General features: G+C 40.3%; 1 pseudogene; it reads right to left on the reverse strand.

Annotated features, from left to right (window-relative positions):
- The window catches only part of LOC111820841 (ret finger protein-like 4A), a 21,869-nt pseudogene extending 4,165 nt beyond the window's left edge, over positions 1-17,704 (reverse strand).
- Positions 17,705-18,957: the final 1,253 nt, after the last annotated feature.

The raw sequence follows: 18,957 nt of genomic DNA on the forward strand, positions 1-18,957 counted from the left end.
AATTTTTGCATCTATATTCATGAGAGATATTGGTCTGTAATTTTCTTTTTTTGTGATGTCTTTGCCTGGTTTTGGTATCAGGGTTATACTGGGTTCTTAGAATGAATTCGGAAGTGTTGCTTCCTTTTCTATTTTCTGAAATAGTTTGAGTAGTACTGGTACAAGCTCTTCTCTGAATGTTTGGTAGAAATCTCCAGTGAAGCCATCTGGGCCAGGGCTTTTTTTTATTGGGAGTTTTTTAAATTACCTTTTCAATCTCTTGTCTTGTTATGGCTGTGTTCAGATTTTCAACATCACTTTGTGTTAGTTTGGGTTGGTAGTTTTTTTCTAGAAATTTATCCATTTCCTCTAGGTTTTCAAATTTGTTAGAGTATAGTTTTTCATAATATTCTGTTTTGATCCTTTTTATTTCAGTTGGGTCTGTCGTAATGTCTCCCATTTCATTTCTTATTTGGGTTGTTTGCGTCCTCTCCTGGTTTTCTTTTGTCAGTTTGGCCAGTGGTTTTTCAATCTTTTTGATCCTTTCAAAGAACCAACTTTTGGTTTTGTTTGTTCTGTCTATTTTTTTCTATTCCCTAGTTCATTTATTTCTGCTCTGGTCTTTATTATTTCCTTTCTTCTGGTGGCTGTGGGCTTTTCTTTTTGCTGTTTTGTTTCTATTTGTTTAAGTTGTGTAGTTAATGTTCTGATTTTTTCCCTTTCTTCTTTTCTGATGTGTGTATCTATTGTTATTAATTGTCCTCAGAGAACTGCCTTTGCTGTGTTGCAAAGGGTTTGGTATGATGTGTTTTCATTCTCATTTGATTCTAGAAATTTTTTGATTCCATCTCTGATTTCTTCTATTATCCAGTGGTCTGTAAGCAGGGTGTTATTCAGTTTCCATGTCATTGATTTTTATTGCTTGCTTTTCCTGTTGTTAATTTCTACCTTGATGGCATTGTGATCAGAGAAGATACTTTGTATTATCTCAGTGTTTTGGAGTTTGTTGAGGGTTTCTCTGTGGCCTAAGATGTGGTCTCTTCTGGAGAATGTTCCATGTGCTTTGGAAAAGAACATGTACGTTGCAGCTGTTGGGTGGAGTGTTCTACATATGTCTATGAGATCAAGTTGGCTGATTGTGCCCTTTAAGTCTTCTGTATGTTTGCTGAGTTTCTTTCTAGATGTTCTGTCCTTTACTGAGAGTGGTGTGTTGTTGAATTTTCCCATTATTATTGTGGAACTGTCAATTTCTCTTTTCAGTGCTGTTAGAGTTTGTTTTATGTATTTTGGAGCCTTGTCATTGGGTGCGAAGATGTTTATTATGGTTATGTGTTCATGACGGATGGTCTCTTTAATCATTATATAGTGTCTTTCTTTGTCTTCTATGGTGGGTTTTGTTTTAAAGTCTATTTTATCTGAGATTAGTGTTGCCACTCCTGCTATCTTTTGGTAGCTGTTTGCTTGATATAATTTTTTCCATTTTTTCATTTTTAATAAATTTATGTCTTTGTTTCAAGGGGTGTCTCTTGTAGATAGTGTATTGATAGATCCTGTTTTTTTTTATTCATTCTGTCACTCTCTGTCTCTTTAAGGGTGCATTTAAGTCATTTACATTCAGTGTAATTATTAATAGGTTTGAGTTTATTGCTGTCATTTTGTAGTGTTTTTTTTTCTGGTGTTGACATTTTCTTTGTTCCTCTTACTCTCTTGTGCTGAATTCCTTTTGTTTTTGGATTTTTTAAAGTTTCTTTCGTTTTTGTAGAATTTTTTTTTACTGAGACTATGTTTTTCTTCTTTATTTTGATGAGTAGGTTTATTAACTTTCTTTGTGGTTACCTTAAAATTTACTCTTATCTTCCTAGGTTTGAACCAGTCTATTATTACTTGGTATCACCTTGCCTTCCTCTCCATTAGAAGATTCTGTACCTACATCGTTTATTCCTTCTTTTATTGTTCTGATGTTGTTGTCATTTACAGATTAACCTCTCTGGTTCCTTGTTGTAATTCTTTTGGTTTTGGATAGTCCTTGAGAGTTCATTTCCTAGGTTGGTATCTGGCTGGCATGATCCTGCATCCTAGATTCAGCCTGTGGTCTGACGTTGTTTGTTCTCGACAGAAGTACTCCCTTTAATAATTCTTGTAAGTTTTGTTTGGTTTTTACTTAGTCCCTTAATTTCTGCTTATCTGGAAATGTCCTAATTTCACCATAATATTTGAATGAGATTTTTGCACGATATATTATTCTTGGCTGGCTATTTTTTTTCTTTCAAGGTTTTATATATGTCATCCCATTACCTCCTTGCCTGCATAGTTTCTGCCGAATAATCAGAGCTTAGTCTTATTGTTTCTTCTCTCTTTGTGACTTTTTGTCTTTCTCAATATGCTCTCAGGATTCTTCATTTGTCTTTGGTTTTAGCGAGTGTTATTATGATATGCCTTGGTGATTTTCTTTTGGGGTCTGTCCTATATGGCGTTCGTTGAACTTCTTGGAAGGTCAGCTGGTCATCTTTCATGATATTGGGGAAGTTTTCTGTTGCAGTTCTTCAATGGTCCTCTCTGTGTTTTCTGTTTTCTTCTCCTATTCTTGGACTCCGATCACTCACAAAGTTTTTGCTTTTGATGGGGTCCCACATAATTCTCAGGGTTTCTTCATTTTTGTTTTTTTTTCTTCCTGATTTTTCCTCAGTGTTGTATCCAAATGTTTGCCTTCAATTTTGCTGATCTTGTCTTCCATCATTTCAAATCTGCTCCTCAGCCCTTCTATGACACTGTCCTTTTCTGAAATCTTGTTTATCTTTTGGATTTCTAATTGTTGTTTTTGTATGATTTATAGTTTTGAATTTATTTTGGCATTTTATTCCTGTATTATTTTCCAGATTCTTCCATTTTTCGGTCTGTATTTTCCATGAGTCTGTCTGCTTTTTCCATGAATTTGTCTATTTTTTCCCCATTTTTGTCTGCCTTTTGCTTCAAGTCTTGGATAGCTCTGAATATTAGAGATTTAAATTCCCTATCAGGTAGTTCTAGTGCCTTTTCTTCTACTGGAAAGTCATCTGGTGTTTTATGTTGGAAGCGTAATGGAACCATCCTGTCTTTTTTTTTTTTTTAAATATGTTTTGATATGGTCTGTTGTCTTTGGGACTTTTGGTAGTTATTTTCCTCGTTTATTGATTGTAGATTTGTCTGTTTCATCCTACTTTTTTGTTTTATTTTGCTATGTCTGAGCAGGTGGGCTGTGAGTTCTTTGTTGTTTGCTTCTCAGTGGGCAGGATACTTTTCACCTCCTTGTCCAATGGGCAGGGTCAGTATCTCAGCTATGGTGCAGCAATGCAGGTCCATCTGAAAGGGAGTTGCTGTGTTGGGTTGTTTGTAGCACATAGTAGGGCTGACAGGGCAGGCTGGGGATCAGTGGAGGGCAGGTTCTGGTAGGTCATGCCTGTGCTGCTTGGTGGTGTGATGTTCAGCTCACAGTGCAGGTATGCAGGAAGGAGGGGGAAGATTGTGATGTGTGGAGCTAAGATGGGTATGGGAAAGAGGAGAGAGAGGAGAGAGAAACAGGAGCCAAAAACAAACAAAGAGTGCTAAGGGAACTTGCCATTGAAGGGGAGAGATGAGAAACCAAGAAAGGAAGAAAAAAAAAAAGAAAAGAATAAAAATAAATAAATAAAAATTAGAAAAAAAAAAAAAAAAGGAAAGAAAAGCAAAGCCCCCAGGAATCCCAGTGGTGTGGCTGCAAAGACTGGGGAAGTTGCTCCCATGTCGGGAAGTACATCCTGGCTAGAAGGGGTAAAGGTGTCCCACAGCACCAGGTATTCTGGAGACAGGAAGAGAAGGTAAGTATAGAGAGATGAGAAACTGAGAAATGAAGAAATACAAAAAGGAAAAAAGAGAGAAAGGAAAACCAAACCAAACAAAAACAAAAGATGAGAAAAAAAATGCACCCAGGGATCCCACCATGCAGCTGTGCAGACTGGGAAGTAGCTCCCAAGCCGCTCAGTACAGTCCACGTAGAAAGGTCTCCCAAGCCGAGAAAAGAAAAAAGAAAACAAACAAACAAAACAAAACAGAACAAATCAAAACAAACAAACAAGAAAAGTTCGGGGGATCCCATGAGTGTGGCAGCATGGGCCAAGAAGCAGTTCCACAGTCGAGTGGTGTTTCACAGCCTTTTAATAAAAGCAAAGATAGCACAAGGAGCCAGGTATTTGAGAGAAAGGAGGGAGAGTTGGTGAGAGGTATGGAAGAAACTAAAAGAAGTGGAAAAAAGCAACACCAGCAATAAACAAATGGCATTCAGGGATCCATCCAGTGTGGGCGGGTGGAATCCAAGCAGCACAGGATTGAAGCCTGTGCCTCCTGCCAAGAGACTGTGGTCGCAGGAAGCAGAGGAGGCCAAGTGGGTGTGAAGAAGGGTATGGGGTGGGAAAGTGTACATCACTGGTTATTGGTTATTCTCTCTCCTGCTGGGAGCTCTGTAAAGCTGCTTTCCAATACTCCCTGTTTTCTGATCTCCAACAGGAGTCCAAGATGGCGAATCTGTGTTGTGTTAGCTGGTAGGGGACCTCTGCAGATATCTCTCCTTGCTCTCTGTTCTCTGTCCATTTCTTATCCCATTCACTACTTGGCTGAGTTCTTAATCTCTTCATTTGATGCTTAGGGTTCCAGGATTGACGTTTGTCTCTCTTTGACTTAGTTTTTAGGGTTTTTACTGTGGAGGTACGCCATGGTTCTTCTGTCTATAGCACCATGTTGCTCTGAAGTCATTTGATTTCTTGACTGCTGTTTCTTTGGGCATTGATTCTGGATTCAAGTAAAATGAAATCCTTAATAACTTCAGTATTTTCTCCATTTATGATGATGTTGCTTATTGGTACAGCTCTGAGGATTTTTGTTTTCTAAGTGTTGAGGTATAATCCATACTGAAGGTTGTCGTCTTTGATCTTCATCAGTAAGTGCTTCAAGTCCTCTTCACTTTCAGCAAGCAAGGTTGTATCGTGTGCATATCATAGGTTGCTAACGAGTCTTCATCAAATCCTGAAGCCCCATGCTTCTTCATATAGTCCAGGTTCTTGGATTATTTGCTAAGCATACAGATTGAACGAGTATGGTGAAATGATACAAATTTGATGCACATCTTTCTTCACAATGTTACCCATAGTTTATTATGATCCACACAGTCAAATGCCTTTGTATAGTCAATAAAACACAGGTAAGCATCTTTCTGGCATTCCCTGCTTTCAGCCAAGATCCGTCTGAAACCAGCAATGATAGTCTTTGTTCCATGTCCTCTTCTGAAACTGGCTTGAATTTCTGGCAGTTCCCTATCAATGTACTGCTGCAACTGAATTGGAATGATCTTCAGCAAAATTTTACTTGTGTGTGATATTAATGATATTGTTCAAGAATTTTTGCATTCTGTTGAGTTACCTTTCTTTGGAATGTGTACAAGTATGGATCTTTTCCAATTGGTTGGCCAGGTAGTTGTCTTTCAAATTTCTGGGCATAGAGAAGTGAACACCTCCAATGCTGCGTCCATTTGATGAAACATCTCAACTGGTATTCCATCAGTTCCTGGTGCTTGCTTTTTGCCAAATCCTTCAGTGCAGCTTGGACTTCTTCCTTCAGTACCATCAGTTCTTGATCATATGCTATCTCATATGCTACCCTACACATCTGTCAGTTTGTCATATTGTGGTAGCTTGCAAGTTGCTGTGATGCTGGAAGCTATGCCGCTGGTATTTCAAATACCAACAGGGTCGATTATGGGTTTGACAGGTTTCAGCGGAGCTTCCAGGCTAAGACAGACTAGGAAGAAAGACCTGGTGGTCTACTTCTGAAAAATTACCCAGTTAAAATCTTATGAATAGCAAGAGGACATTAAAAAGAGAGGGAAGAAAGAAAAGACCAAAATGGATATAGGAAGAGATTCTGAAACTTGCTCTTGCATGTAGAGTAGCTAAAGAGAATGGAAGAAATGATGAAGTAAAAGATCTAAACAGAAGACTTTAAAGGGCGGCTCAGGGAGCAAAGGAAATTATTACAATGGAATGTGCAAAGACCTGGAGTTAAAAAACCAAAGTGAAGAATACGCTGGGCATTTCTTAAGCTGAAAGACTGAAGAAAAAATCCAAGACTTGTGTAGCAATATTGAAGGATTCTTTTGGGAAAATATTACATGCTGCAGGAATCATCAAAAGAAGATGGGAGAAATACACAGTCACTGTACCAAAAATAATTGGCCGACTTTCAGCCATTTCAGGAGGTAACATATGATCAAGAACTCATGGTACTGCAGCAAATACATAGAAAACAAAAATTATCAGTGGTTCTGTTGTATATGGGGTCACTCTGAGTAGGAACCTAACAACATCAATACCAGTGGTGTGAGGGAGGGGAAAGGAAGTTTTTGCCTATGTTAGTGGTGGTGGAATAATTTTAAAAAGGCTAGTGAGAATGGTTGGACAGCATTAAAATATAATCAATATCACTGAATTATATTGTTGAATTTGCATATATTTTGTTGTGTATATTTTCAACACAAATTAAAAAAAAGTTCTAGGCCATGTTGGAAAAACCTGTATCTCTTCTGAGAAGAGACTTGTGCTTCAGCCAAGAGGGATATGATGGTTAAGATTGTGTGTCAACTTGGCCAGGCCATGATTCTCAGTGTTTTGGCATTTGTATAATGTGGTGATCACTTCTTTGTTGAGATTTGATATGTGATCACCCCCATGATGGGATCCAATCAATTGAAAGGGCGTTTCCTTGGGCATGTGGCCTGCATCTGAATATAAGCGGATGTTCTGGCAAGGCTTGGGGATTTTTGTTCAAGCTGGATCTTGCAGCTGGCACCTGTTTGTCTGACCTCCAGTTCTTGGGACCTGAGCTACCAGCTTGCCTACCAATCTTGGGATTCATAGATCTTCACAGCCTGTGAGCAAAAGCCATGCTCTCTGACCAATCTTGGATTTTCCATCCTCTGTGGGTACATGAATCAGGAACAGCCTCTTTCCTGACCCGTGGACTTGGGACATTCCAGCCTCCACAACCACTTGACCCATTTCCTTGACATAAATCTCTCTCTATATAAACATATACTTACAATTTACTGGTTTTACTTCTGTAGAGAACCCAGCCTAAGAAATGTAGTAACAAGAGTTGTTCTAGAGAAACAAAATTGTAAGGATGAGTTTTCTAAATTGGTTCTTAAGTCTAGTGAGTCTTAAAGATGTTGATGACTCTGTGCCCAGTAGTAAAGAGGGCATTGCTAATCCATTTCATGACGTGGCAATTCAAATACGCAAAATATTACCACCAATATATCAGGTATTGGTGAAAGGTGAGGCTCTGGGTGACCGCTTGTGTGATACCTTTCTACAATTTTGTCATAATGAGAAAAATATAAGGAAGTTGGTTGGTTGGCCCTACTTTCGCTAGACTAACTGGTGAAAGAAAGTCGTGCTCAGGGCTTCAGTCAAAGCTCAAGTGCTACATAAATGACCTCAAAGTTTCCACTTGTGCCTTGAAAGAAAGCCTCATTTCTTGTAGTAACAGAGCTGATATTGCTGAAAACCAAGCCCAGAGTCTTATTGTAAGAGTGGCTGAATTACAATGCCAACTCAACTTCCAACCTCAAGAGGTGTCTAAAGTTAGAGAGGGCATTGACTGGAAAGAAATGGGGTCCTGAAACTTGGGTGGGATGGGGACATATGGGCAGATAATCAGGAAGCTGGAGACACTGGGTCCCTAAATTCGTTGAATCACTCTTGCTAACAGAACCAGCCCTCTCATTCACATCTGAAGAGTTTCTCCGTGTTTGTCTGCTAAAGCACCCTGCCCAGAAAACCATTAGCCCCTCCACTCCCATCTAATGAGATTAACCCAGCTGCACCTAAAGGGCCTTTGAATCATTACTTGGGACAGCTCATGAGGCAGATGTTTTACAAGACAATGTTGCATGTTGTCATAACATTTCCCCACCGATTTTGGCTTCTAGACCTATAACTAGACTTAGGTCCCAGCGAGCCCCAAAAGGTGAAGTACAAAGTGTCACCTGGGAGGAGGTATGCTACACTCCAAAAGAACTACTTGACTTTTCTGATGTGTACAAACAGAAACCTGGGGAATACTTGTGGGAATGGCTATTAAGGGCATGGGATAATGGTGCAAGGAACATAAAGATAGATCAGTCTGAGTTTATTGATATGGGCCCACTAAGCACAGATTCTTCATTCAATGTTTCAGCTCCAGAAGTTATAAAAGGATCTAATAGTTTATTTGATTGTGTTGCTGAAGCATGGATTACGCTGTGGCTTGCACTAAATCAAGTTGGAGTACTAGACCTGTCTTGGTATACTGTAGAAGAAGGTATCCAAAGGCTTAAGGACATTGACATGCTTGAGTGGATTTATCAGGTTAGACCCACAGACCCACAAATGGAGTGCCTAGGGGACACAACTTTTACCACCATGGTGAAGAACAAATTTGTGAAGGGAGCCCTAGCATCCTTGAAGACTGCTGTAATTGCTATTTTCTGTAAGTCAGATTTGACAGTGGGAATTGCGCTAACTGAATTAAGACACCTAGCCACAATGGAGCTGATTGGACCCTGTGTTGGTAGGGGCCAATTGACAGCACTGAAAGTAAGGTGCATGAGGAAGTGGCCCAAATGCACATGGTCTACACTCCTGTCACATTACCTTCCATCTCACAGTCTGCACCTATGGCATCATGGGGAGTTCCTTATGATCTGTTGACTGAAGAAGAGAAAACTTGTGCCAGGTTCTGTGCAATATACAGGCGCCACTCAAAAGTGGACAGTGGCAGCACTACAGTCCCTTCTGGGACCTCCCTGGAGGACAGTGGTTAAAGAAAATCCTCCCAATGGGCAGAAATTCAAGAGGTGCACCTGATTGTTCACTTTGCTTGGAAGGGAAATGGCCAGATGTGTGATTGCATGCTGATTCATGGGCTGTGGCCAATGGTTGGCCTGATGGTCAGGGACCTGGAAAGAACATGACTGGAAAATTGGAGACAAGGATTTATGAGGAAGAAGTATGTGGATAGCCCTCTCTGAATGGGCCAAAGAAGTGAAGATATTTGTGTCTCATGTGAATACTCACCAAAGGGTGACCTAAGCAGAGGAGGATTTTAACAGTCAAGTGGGTAAGATGAGACGTTCTATGGAAACAACTCTTCTTTACCCCGCTACTCCTGTCGTTGCTCAACGGGATCATGAACAAAGTGGCTATGGTGGCAGAGACAGAAGTTATGCACCGGCCCAGAAACATGGACTTCCACTCACCAAGGCTGACTTGGCTACAGCCACTGCTGAGTGCCCAAACTGCCAGCAGCAGAGACCAACACTGAGTCTCAAATATGGCACCATCCCTCGAGGTGATCAGCCAACAAACTGGTGGCAAGATGATTACATTGAACCTCTTCCATCTTGGAAGGGCAGTGTTTTGTTCTTACTGGAATAGACACTTACTCTAGATATGGATTTGCCTTCCCTGCACAAAATCCTTCTGTCAAAACTACCATCTGTGGATTTACAGAATGTCTTATCCACCTTCATGGCACTGTATCACTTTGGATCAAGGGACTCACTTCACAGCAAATGAAGCGAGGCAATGGGCCCACATTCATGAAATTCACTGGTATTAGCATGTTCCCCATCGTTCTGAAGCAGCTGGATTGATAGAACATTGGAATGGCCTTCTAAAGACACAATTACAGTGCCAGCTAGGTGGCAATACCTTGCAGGGTTGGGGCAATGTTCTGCAGAAGGCTGTATCTGCTCTAAACCAGCATCTAATATATGGTGCTGTTTCTCCCATAGCCAGGATTCATGGGTCCAGGAATCAAGGGGTGGAAATTGGAAAGATACCACTCACTATTACCCTTAGTTACCCACTCGCAAGATTTTTGCTTCTTGTCCCCACAACCTTATGCTCTGTGGGTCTATAGGTCTTAGTTCCAAAGGGAAGAATGCTCCTACCTGGAGTCACATCACTGATTTCATTGAACCAGAAGCTAGGAATGCCACCTGGCCACTTTGGGTTCCTTATGCCTCTGGATCAACAGGCAAAGAAGGGAGTTACCATATCTTGTGTGATTGATCCTGATTACCAAGAGGAAATCAAATTGATATTACATAATGGAGGTGAAGAAGAGTATGTATGGAATTCAGGGGATCCTTAGGGTGTCTCTTAGTACTACTATTCCCTGTGATTAAAGTCAATGGAAAACTAAAGCAACCCAATTCCGACATGACTACTAATGGCCCAGACCCTTTAGGAATGAAAGTTTGGGCCACCCCAACAGGCAAAGAACCATGACCAACTGAGGTGCTTGCTGAAGGCAAAGAGAATATGGAATGGATGGTGGAAGAAGGTAGTTCTAAATAATAGTTACGGTCATGTGACCTGTTGCAGAAAAGAGAACTGTAATTGTTACGTGTATTTCTGCTTTGTATGTGTACATCGAATTTTTTTGTTTTATTCATATATAAAATATAAGACGTAAACAGGGCTACTGCATTTTCAGTTGTATGTGTGTTTGTTTTATCATGTTAAGCAAAAGTGTGACTTTATAATTGTCTTTATTAAGAGATTATGTATGGTTTAAGGAGATGTATACAGGTGCCAAGTTGACAAGGGGTGGACAGTGATGGTTAAAATTGTGTGTCAACTTGGTAGGCCATGATTCTCAGTGTTTCAGAATTTGTATAATGTGATCACTTCTTTGTTGAGATTTGATATGTGATAACCCCCTGATGGGATCTGCTGTGAGTAGTCAATCAGTTGAAAAGGAGTTTCCTTGGGTGTGTGGTGTACATCTGAATATAAGTGGATGTCCTGGCAAGGCATGGGGCTTTTGCTCACGCTGGATCCTGCAGCTGGTGCCGGTACGTCTGACCTCTGGTTCTTGGGACTTGAGCTACCAGCTTACCTTCGATCATGCCTGCTGATCTTGGGATTCATCAATCTTCACAGCCTGTGAGCAAGAGCCCCTCTATCTGACCAATCTTGGATTTGCCATTCCCTGTGAATATGTGAATCAGGAGAAGCCTCTATCCTGACCTACGGACTTGGGAACTTCTAGCATCTACATTTGCCTGAGACACTTCCTTGATACAAATCTCTCTCTATATATATACTTACACTTTACTGGTTTTGTTTCTCTAGAGAACACAGCCTAAGACAAGAGAGTAGTCTTACTTCTCTTAGATACTCCCTGTTGCAACTAAACACTTTGGATACAGCACAACAAACAAGTATAGAAAGACTCTATGGAGGAGAAAAAAGAAGGGGAACTCTTTAGGGGATTGAGGAACTACAGGGCAGCAAGTTCCCTGGTTTTCCTTATTGTCTACTGTTTATCCCACACAGAAGCCTGCAGCCTGAAACTGCCAAGAGGCACAGACAAAAAAAGCTGATCTTCCCTGTCTTCCTGGGAACCAGGCTGTGCTCTGGTTCTACTGCACAGATAGTGTCTAAATGACATAGCAGGCAGCTAATCTTCAGTTCCTTTGCCACCTGAATTAGGTGGAAGTCCTTTTTCTTTTTTTGTTTTTGTAGAGTACGGTCTGTGGGGCTGCATGGAAGCTGAAATTTTACTCTCTGCTTAAATCAGTACAGAACAAGATGGCAGAAGTGAGAGCTAATAAACACACCAGGTTTCTCCCACCCTGTTGTCACTGAGGAAATTTATGAATCTGAACCTCCACACGCATCCAGCAGCAAAATAAGTCTAGTTGGAAGTCGTGTCCACAACCTCTTTTCTTCTATGTGTCAGGGATGTTGCTAGCCATCTGAGCATTTACCCCCACCTAGCATCAAAAAAGTGGAGCAAGATGGAGCCAGGAAAGATGGTTTCTTCTGCTTTCCCCTCCTCTAGTGTCCGGGTGGCACAGTGTGGAGTTAAGCAGCCACCCATTATGCTGTAATGAGGCAGTGTGAGTCTGCCCTCCACTTCACCCCTCACTGGCGGCAAGGGGCCCCAGTAGGAAACTGATCTTGCACTCACACTTGGAGGCAACAAAATAATACGACGTTGTGTCCCATTTTCACCAGCAATCCACCAGCACTCCTTGTCAGATCAGGCTCCAAAGGACATCGCAAAACTGCCCACTTTTCCCGTCTGCACTAGACCATTAATCCTCACCTTGACTTCTTCAGAAGCATCACAAACAGTCCTCTCTATTCACTCTTCTCATTCTATACTGGCCATAGGCAATTCCTAGCACATAAATTCTTTCTTGTCTGAAGACAGCAGAAAAAAATCAAACTTCGCAAGGAATGCTTTTTCTCCTCATGGAGAGTTTAGTCACACACATCTCTGCATAAAGAAATGCCTTATCTTAGATAGAACATGTGTCTATCATTTTTACAGATATCTCCTGGTATTCCAGATTACAACAGCTGTATTATTACTTGTGCCACAAAATTATACAGTTTGTAATAATTTATCTATGTTAACTTTTCAACATCAGAAATTTTATTTTGCAATTTACTTTGACTGCCTCTACTAGAATGTAAATTCTCTGAAGATCAAGGTATTATATCATTTCTCACTTAATCACGAGAAAAAAAAATCACAGTCTGAAATATCAGAGACCCTCAATTAATATCTGTTAACTAACTGAACATTAGATGAGTAAGTTAATAAGATGATTTAGATGAAATACAAAATAAAAATAAAGCACAAAATAAAATCTGTGATGTTCAATCAGACACAGGATTGTGGGGAATTTTCTTCCACAGTTTCCACAATATTCTGGACCTCATATCTTGCTTGGCAGCAGCATCTTTAACACTGGCTGAAGCACCTGTCTTTCAGCCTACACTAGATAGATAATCATTTATGCCAATGATTCCTAAACATTTCTGAGTGACATGGATTGAATTGCGCGTCCCCCAAAAATGTGTCAACTTGTTTAGGGCATGATTCCCAGTATTGTGTGCTTGCCCTCCATTTTATGCTCATACATCCTTGCTCAGGTCACGTCCCTGATCCAATGTAAACAGAGTTTCCCTGGGGTGTGGCCTGCACCACCTTCTATTGTACAAGAGATAAAAGGAAAGGGAAGCAAGCAGAGAGTTGGGGGCCTCATACCACTAAGAAAGCAGTGCTGGGAGCAGAGTGCGTCCTTTGGACCCGAGGTTACTGCGAGGAAAAGCTCCTAGTCCACGGGAAGATTGAAGACAAAGAACTTCCTCCAGAGCCAACAGAGAAAGACTTCTCCTGGAGCTGATGACCTGAATTTGGACGTCTATCCTACTAGACTGTGAGAGAATAAATTTCTCTTTGTTAAAGCCATCCACTTGTGGTATTTCTGTTATAGCAGCACTAGATAACCAAGACACTGAGCTACAATCTCCTTTAGGAAGACGATGCTATGTAGACTTACACCATGTACGTTGCAGCCTACATAAAGTGCTTTGTAGACCCTTGAAAGTCATAGCTCAAACAATTATTCTTTAATAGGCTCAGGGTTATAATCAGTGCTATAGACAAGAGAGAAAAATTAATCATTCTGAGAGGGACAAGAACTTATTATGCAGCTCTAGCCCTCTCCCTGGCCAGCTTTCATGAAAACTTAACTTACAAAATGGAAAAGTTTACCCTTGCAAATATTTCCTTCAGTATTTTCTTTTTCAGGATCATTTCATTCAGAGCAAAGAGTGACTATTGTTAGGAAATATATGTGTAATAGATATCAAAGGAGCAGTGCTTTGTGATTCAATATACACGAGTTAGTGTATTCACCCCCAGTGGTTCTGTGGCATTCGGAAAATGAGACTATATCCATGTCTGCAAAGATCCCCCACCTACTCATTCTGTCATATATCTCTGTGTTCTTGGGGTGGGGGGAACGTTCCTTGGCAACCAAATTTAAATGTAAGAAATGATCCATTTTCTGACCCTGAATTCTGTTGATTTTCCTGCCAAGGTACTCAAAATCCTCCAGGATTGACAAATATATTCCCTCTTACAGGTGAAATTTAATTCCTTTTTAAGTTATGAGGGTAATATCAGATGAGATATTTAAGCATAAGGAAAAATGTAACATCAGTATTTATTCACAAAATATTTATTTTCTCATGTTTCCATTCATTCTTGCCATGTATGTACATATTTAAAAAGAATAAAATAGAAGACATGCATCATATTGTATTCTAAGTTTTCAGCCAGCATCTACACTTATTTTCTGATTGATGCCAATCTTTGTAATAATGTTTAGATATGCATAAAAATAGAAAATGTCTAACTCAACAATAATGACAGCAGGAATATTAAAGGAAATATGGCCCATAATTACTCAGCATAATGTTTCATGTTTTGTAAGACATATACTAATGTGATAGATTTTTCGATAACTATTAGTGTCTACATATCTGCAAGTACTGATTGGTTGAAGTGGTTTGCTTTATTTTTGTTACCAAATACTATATCTGTAATCTCAAAAACCATTTTAACATTCTGTATCTTTATGGAATGTATTTATAATAATTAGGCATTTCACAGAGATCTGAATTCTTGTCTCAACTGTATGCTAAAAACTTCTTTGCTGAGTATTTTCCCAGTAGGGGTTTTCCCATGTGAACTCCTGGTGAACGCTTTTCCACTTTGATTTTAGAATTAGTATCTCATCAATATTATATCTTTAATGCTGACTTAGGAATGAGTGATCACTGTAGACTTTCATTCATTTATTGCACTGAGAGTGTTTTGTACATGTGGGCCTCTTCTCATGTCCCAAAAGTATATAGCTCCATGAGTAATGGGATTTCCATGTTTATTTCATGAAATGTTTTCTGCAGCATGAATTATCTGGTGCTCCCCAAGCAGCTTGCTACTCCTAGCAAAGCCTTTCCTGTCTTCTTTACTTTTTCAGGCTTTATTGCTACTCTGAGTTTTCTTGTGTACTCCAGTGCTGGAAAGCCAGCTGAAGGTTCTTCCACAGTTATTACAGAAATAGGGTTTTGTCGATGTGAATTCTTTGGTATCTTAAAATTTGAAATTTATGGTGAAGGCTCTACCTCATGTATTAAAGAAATAGGGTTTTACTTCTTGTGAGTTCTCTGGTGTGTATAAAGCTAAGAGCTCTGTCTGATAACTGCACCACATTAATGACAGATGTATCGCCCTTGTGTGACTTCTTTTCTGTGTATAAATTTGGGAGGTATGTCTGAAGGCTTCTTCAAATTCATTGTATTTATAAGTTTCTCTCCAGTGTGACTTCTCACATGTTCTCAAAGGCTAGCAGTTTTATTAAATGCTTTCCCATATGGATAACATTTATGGTTTATCTCCAGTGTAAACGTGCTCACGTTGTTGATAATTTGAATAGTCACTGAAGGCTCTTCCACAGTGATTACAGAAATAGGGTTTCTCTCCCATGTGAGTTCTTTCATGTCATCTAAGGTCAGAATATTGTCTAAAGGCTTTCCTACATGGCTGACATTTACATGGCTTTTCTCCTGTGTGAGTAATTTCATATTGTCTAAGGTTAGAGCATTGTCTAAAGGTTTTCCACGTTGATGGCACTTATATTGATTTTGGTCAGTATGATTAACATGTTGATTAAATGATGAATGAAAACTGAAGGCTTTTCCACATTTATTGCAAATATAGGGTTTCTTTATTGTGAGAGTTAAACCTGTTGAATAGGAGAGGAACAAACCTCAAGCTGAGTTGGCTGGGTGGAGCCTCTTTGTGAGTAAGACAGCCTAGGTTAGTGGGGTGGATTGTGGGAGTGCTGTTGGGCTGAAGAGAAAAGAGATAGAGACCTGAGTCAGAGGTTGAGGACAGGAGAGGACTCTGGTGGGTAAGTGAGGATTCCTAAGACAAGTTGGCTTTGAATGGACTCCTGGAAGGAAAGGTCCGGCTGAAGGAATAAGAGCTGAAGGGTTTCTTTCTGCTCACAGGCTCTCTCTGGCCAGGATCAGGTGCTGGGAGCCTGGGCTTTCTTCCCAGTCTCTCAGGATCAATGTGCAGACCCTGGACACATTACAAAGTGACCTTGAACACACATCCCTCACCTCCATCTGTAGTCCACCTTGGAGACCACCTAGGTAGATGCCCTCATAATTTCTACCACATTGGACGTATCAGCCACAGCCTTTCCACCTTCCACCTCCCAAATGAGTCATCGCCCCCTACTCCACTTCTGATCTGTCCCTAGAGAGGCAGAATCAGGACATGTCACACAAAGGACACAGGCCCAGGAGCAGCTGAAAGACAAAGGCTTGCTGAATTCAAGAGGTCTATGCAAGAGGAGGCTGCTAAGTTCAGAAGTTAAGCTAGTGTGCTGTTTGGAGTCCTGCGCTGGGGTCTCAGGCCCTGCCTGTCCTGTCACTTGTCACTCCCACTCTGAAGATTAGCCCATGATTTCCAGTAGAGGTCTCCATGGTGGTGATAATCAAGCCTCAGGGACACTGCCCAAGCCACAACAGTGAGGTCTTAACCACCCTCACTTCACAGGTCAGGTGATCCAGGGAGAATGGCCTCAGTTGTCCAGTTGTATTCAAGTGGGTCCTGGAAGAACCCAGCCCACCTGGGAGCATTATCAGGCCAGGAGGCAGCCCTTCCTTCAGCACACAGAGACCTGGGGCTCTGCTGGCAAAGTGTAGGAATAATTTGTAAATTGATGTGAAATTTCAGCACATATTTATGGAACAAAAATATAAACATAAAGCCCAAAGAATACAACCAAGATGCTTAATATATGAAATGATTTTTCCTAATTAATCTAATTAAGTTATGTTCATGATTCCTGAAATATTTAATATTTTCCTGCTATAAATTTGTACTGTGTGTATAGCAAACAGAAACACGTTCTATAGTGTTTTTGTGGGCAAAGGTTTATTCCCTTGCTCATGATAAACTGGAGAACTTGCAGTGCCCAGATTCATTACAGGAAGTCTTGATTGTCTTTACTAACTGGATTGTCAGGAGCAAAAAATGGGTGAAGTGGCTCTGCAGTAGATATTTTTGTGAATGTAAAGATATGGGATCCATTGCTAATGTCAAAAAAAAGGAAACGTTTCCCATATCCATATCTCGAAAATCTCCACTTGGTGTAACCTGGGGTTCACACAGAGGTTAGTAAAGGTACAGTGCTGGCTGCAAACATCTCTCCATCTTTCATACCCACAGTCCAGAAGCTATGTTTTGAAGACAGTTGAATCTCCACTTGCTGATTAACTGAATCTTGGCAAATGGCCAGATCCCATTCTGGGCTTGTTCCCATGTCCACCTCCCAGTAATGGTGGCTACAGGTGAACTGAGGGGAGCCAAGGACACACACGGAGTTGAATCTCTCAGCACGTGATCTTCCCGATTCTGTTTGAAATATCTACATGGACAGCTTTGAAGGTGATCAGAAAATATGAGGTTATTGTTGGCTGTGTCAACATCTAAGGTCATATCCACTTGGAAAGTCAGCATCCTTGGGTCCTCACGTAGAATAGCTTTCAGCTGGGGCTCAAGTTCCTTGATGTTGGAAATCAGTTGATGCACCCGGAATTTCTGTCCAATGTCTTTCATCTGAGGGCTGAAGGGGTCCAGTAACTTCCCTCCACCCCCCACGAGGCTCCTTCTACGCTAAATTGAATCAGTGAAAGCAGCAGGCATATCCACATTTCAGGTATATGGATTTTTCAAGGTAATCCCAGCATATAGGACTTATGCTTGCTTTTCTAAATTGTTCAGCCATGGACACTTCTGCTCTTCCAGCAGGTACTTCTCTGGTCTCCAGCGTCTTTCACTAGCAGTCTGTTCCGGAATGAGATCCCCAGACAAGGAGTTTTTATAGAGTACCTCCTTCCACCTACTGACATCCTGCCTGTCTTTAATTCAACCAGATTTTGATTGAATTCTGAGATAAATGGGATTCTTATGGATGAAATAGAGAAGATACCACAAGCAAAAGAGATAATTTTATCTTGAGAGTGATTTATTTTAAATATGAAAAACATTGCTATAGCATCATCTAGACTAGATCTTGAATATTACATTTGTTGTTTTGGATTTAGAACTGAAACTTTTTTTAAAACAAAATATTTGACATCAGTTCTAATCCTTATGAATGGAGTTAGTTTGAATGACTTTTTGCTCACTAAAGTAAAACCTCAGCTTTAGATCAAGGAAATAAAATCATATGAGAATTGTTTTTAGAAATCACACTCATCAGACTACAGTAATTTCTTTCAAAGTGCTTTTCCTAAAGATTGCAAAGATCCTAACTTAATAGTCTAGGAAATAAACCCCAAAACTGTTCCCCAATACTGCAGGTCAAGGCTAGACAAGTTACTGGATTTTTGTTAATTGACTCGAAGGCACACCATCAGCAGAACAATATGTATATTTGGAGCCCTGGGGATGCAGTCGTTAAGAGCTAAACTGCTAGTATTTATATATAGAGAAAGAGCAAGCCCTGATTAAGCAGGGTTAAGCACTTGGCTGCTAACAAGGAGGTGGGAAATTCCAACCATGTGACAATCTGCTTCCAAAAAGATTGCAGCCTTGGAAAGCCTATGAGGTAGTTCTATTCTGCCTTATAGGGTTCTGTGAAATGAAATCAAGACTTCAGCAACGGGTTTGGTTTTTTGTTTTATGTATGTATGTACGTACGTATGTGTATAAGTAAATGCATACATGTGTATATAATCTTTATTATATTATTATCTGAATAATAACAAATAACATAGGTAAACATCTTTCTGGTATTCTGCTTTCAGCCAAGTTCCATCTGACATGAGAAATGATATCGCTTGTTCCATGTCCTCTTCTGAATCCAGCCTGACTTTCTTGCAGTTCCCTGTCAATACAGCTACCACCGACTTTGAATGCTCTTCAGTAAAATTTTACGTGTCTGTGATATTAATGATATTGTATTGTTCGATACTTTCCCCATTCTATTGGATTACCTTTCTTTGGAATGGGTACCAATATGGATCTCTTTCAGTC

The sequence above is a fragment of the Trichechus manatus genome, unplaced genomic scaffold (genome assembly GCF_000243295.1).
Source record: "Trichechus manatus latirostris isolate Lorelei unplaced genomic scaffold, TriManLat1.0 scaffold00053, whole genome shotgun sequence".
In the NCBI taxonomy this organism is placed as follows: Eukaryota; Metazoa; Chordata; class Mammalia; order Sirenia; family Trichechidae; genus Trichechus; species Trichechus manatus.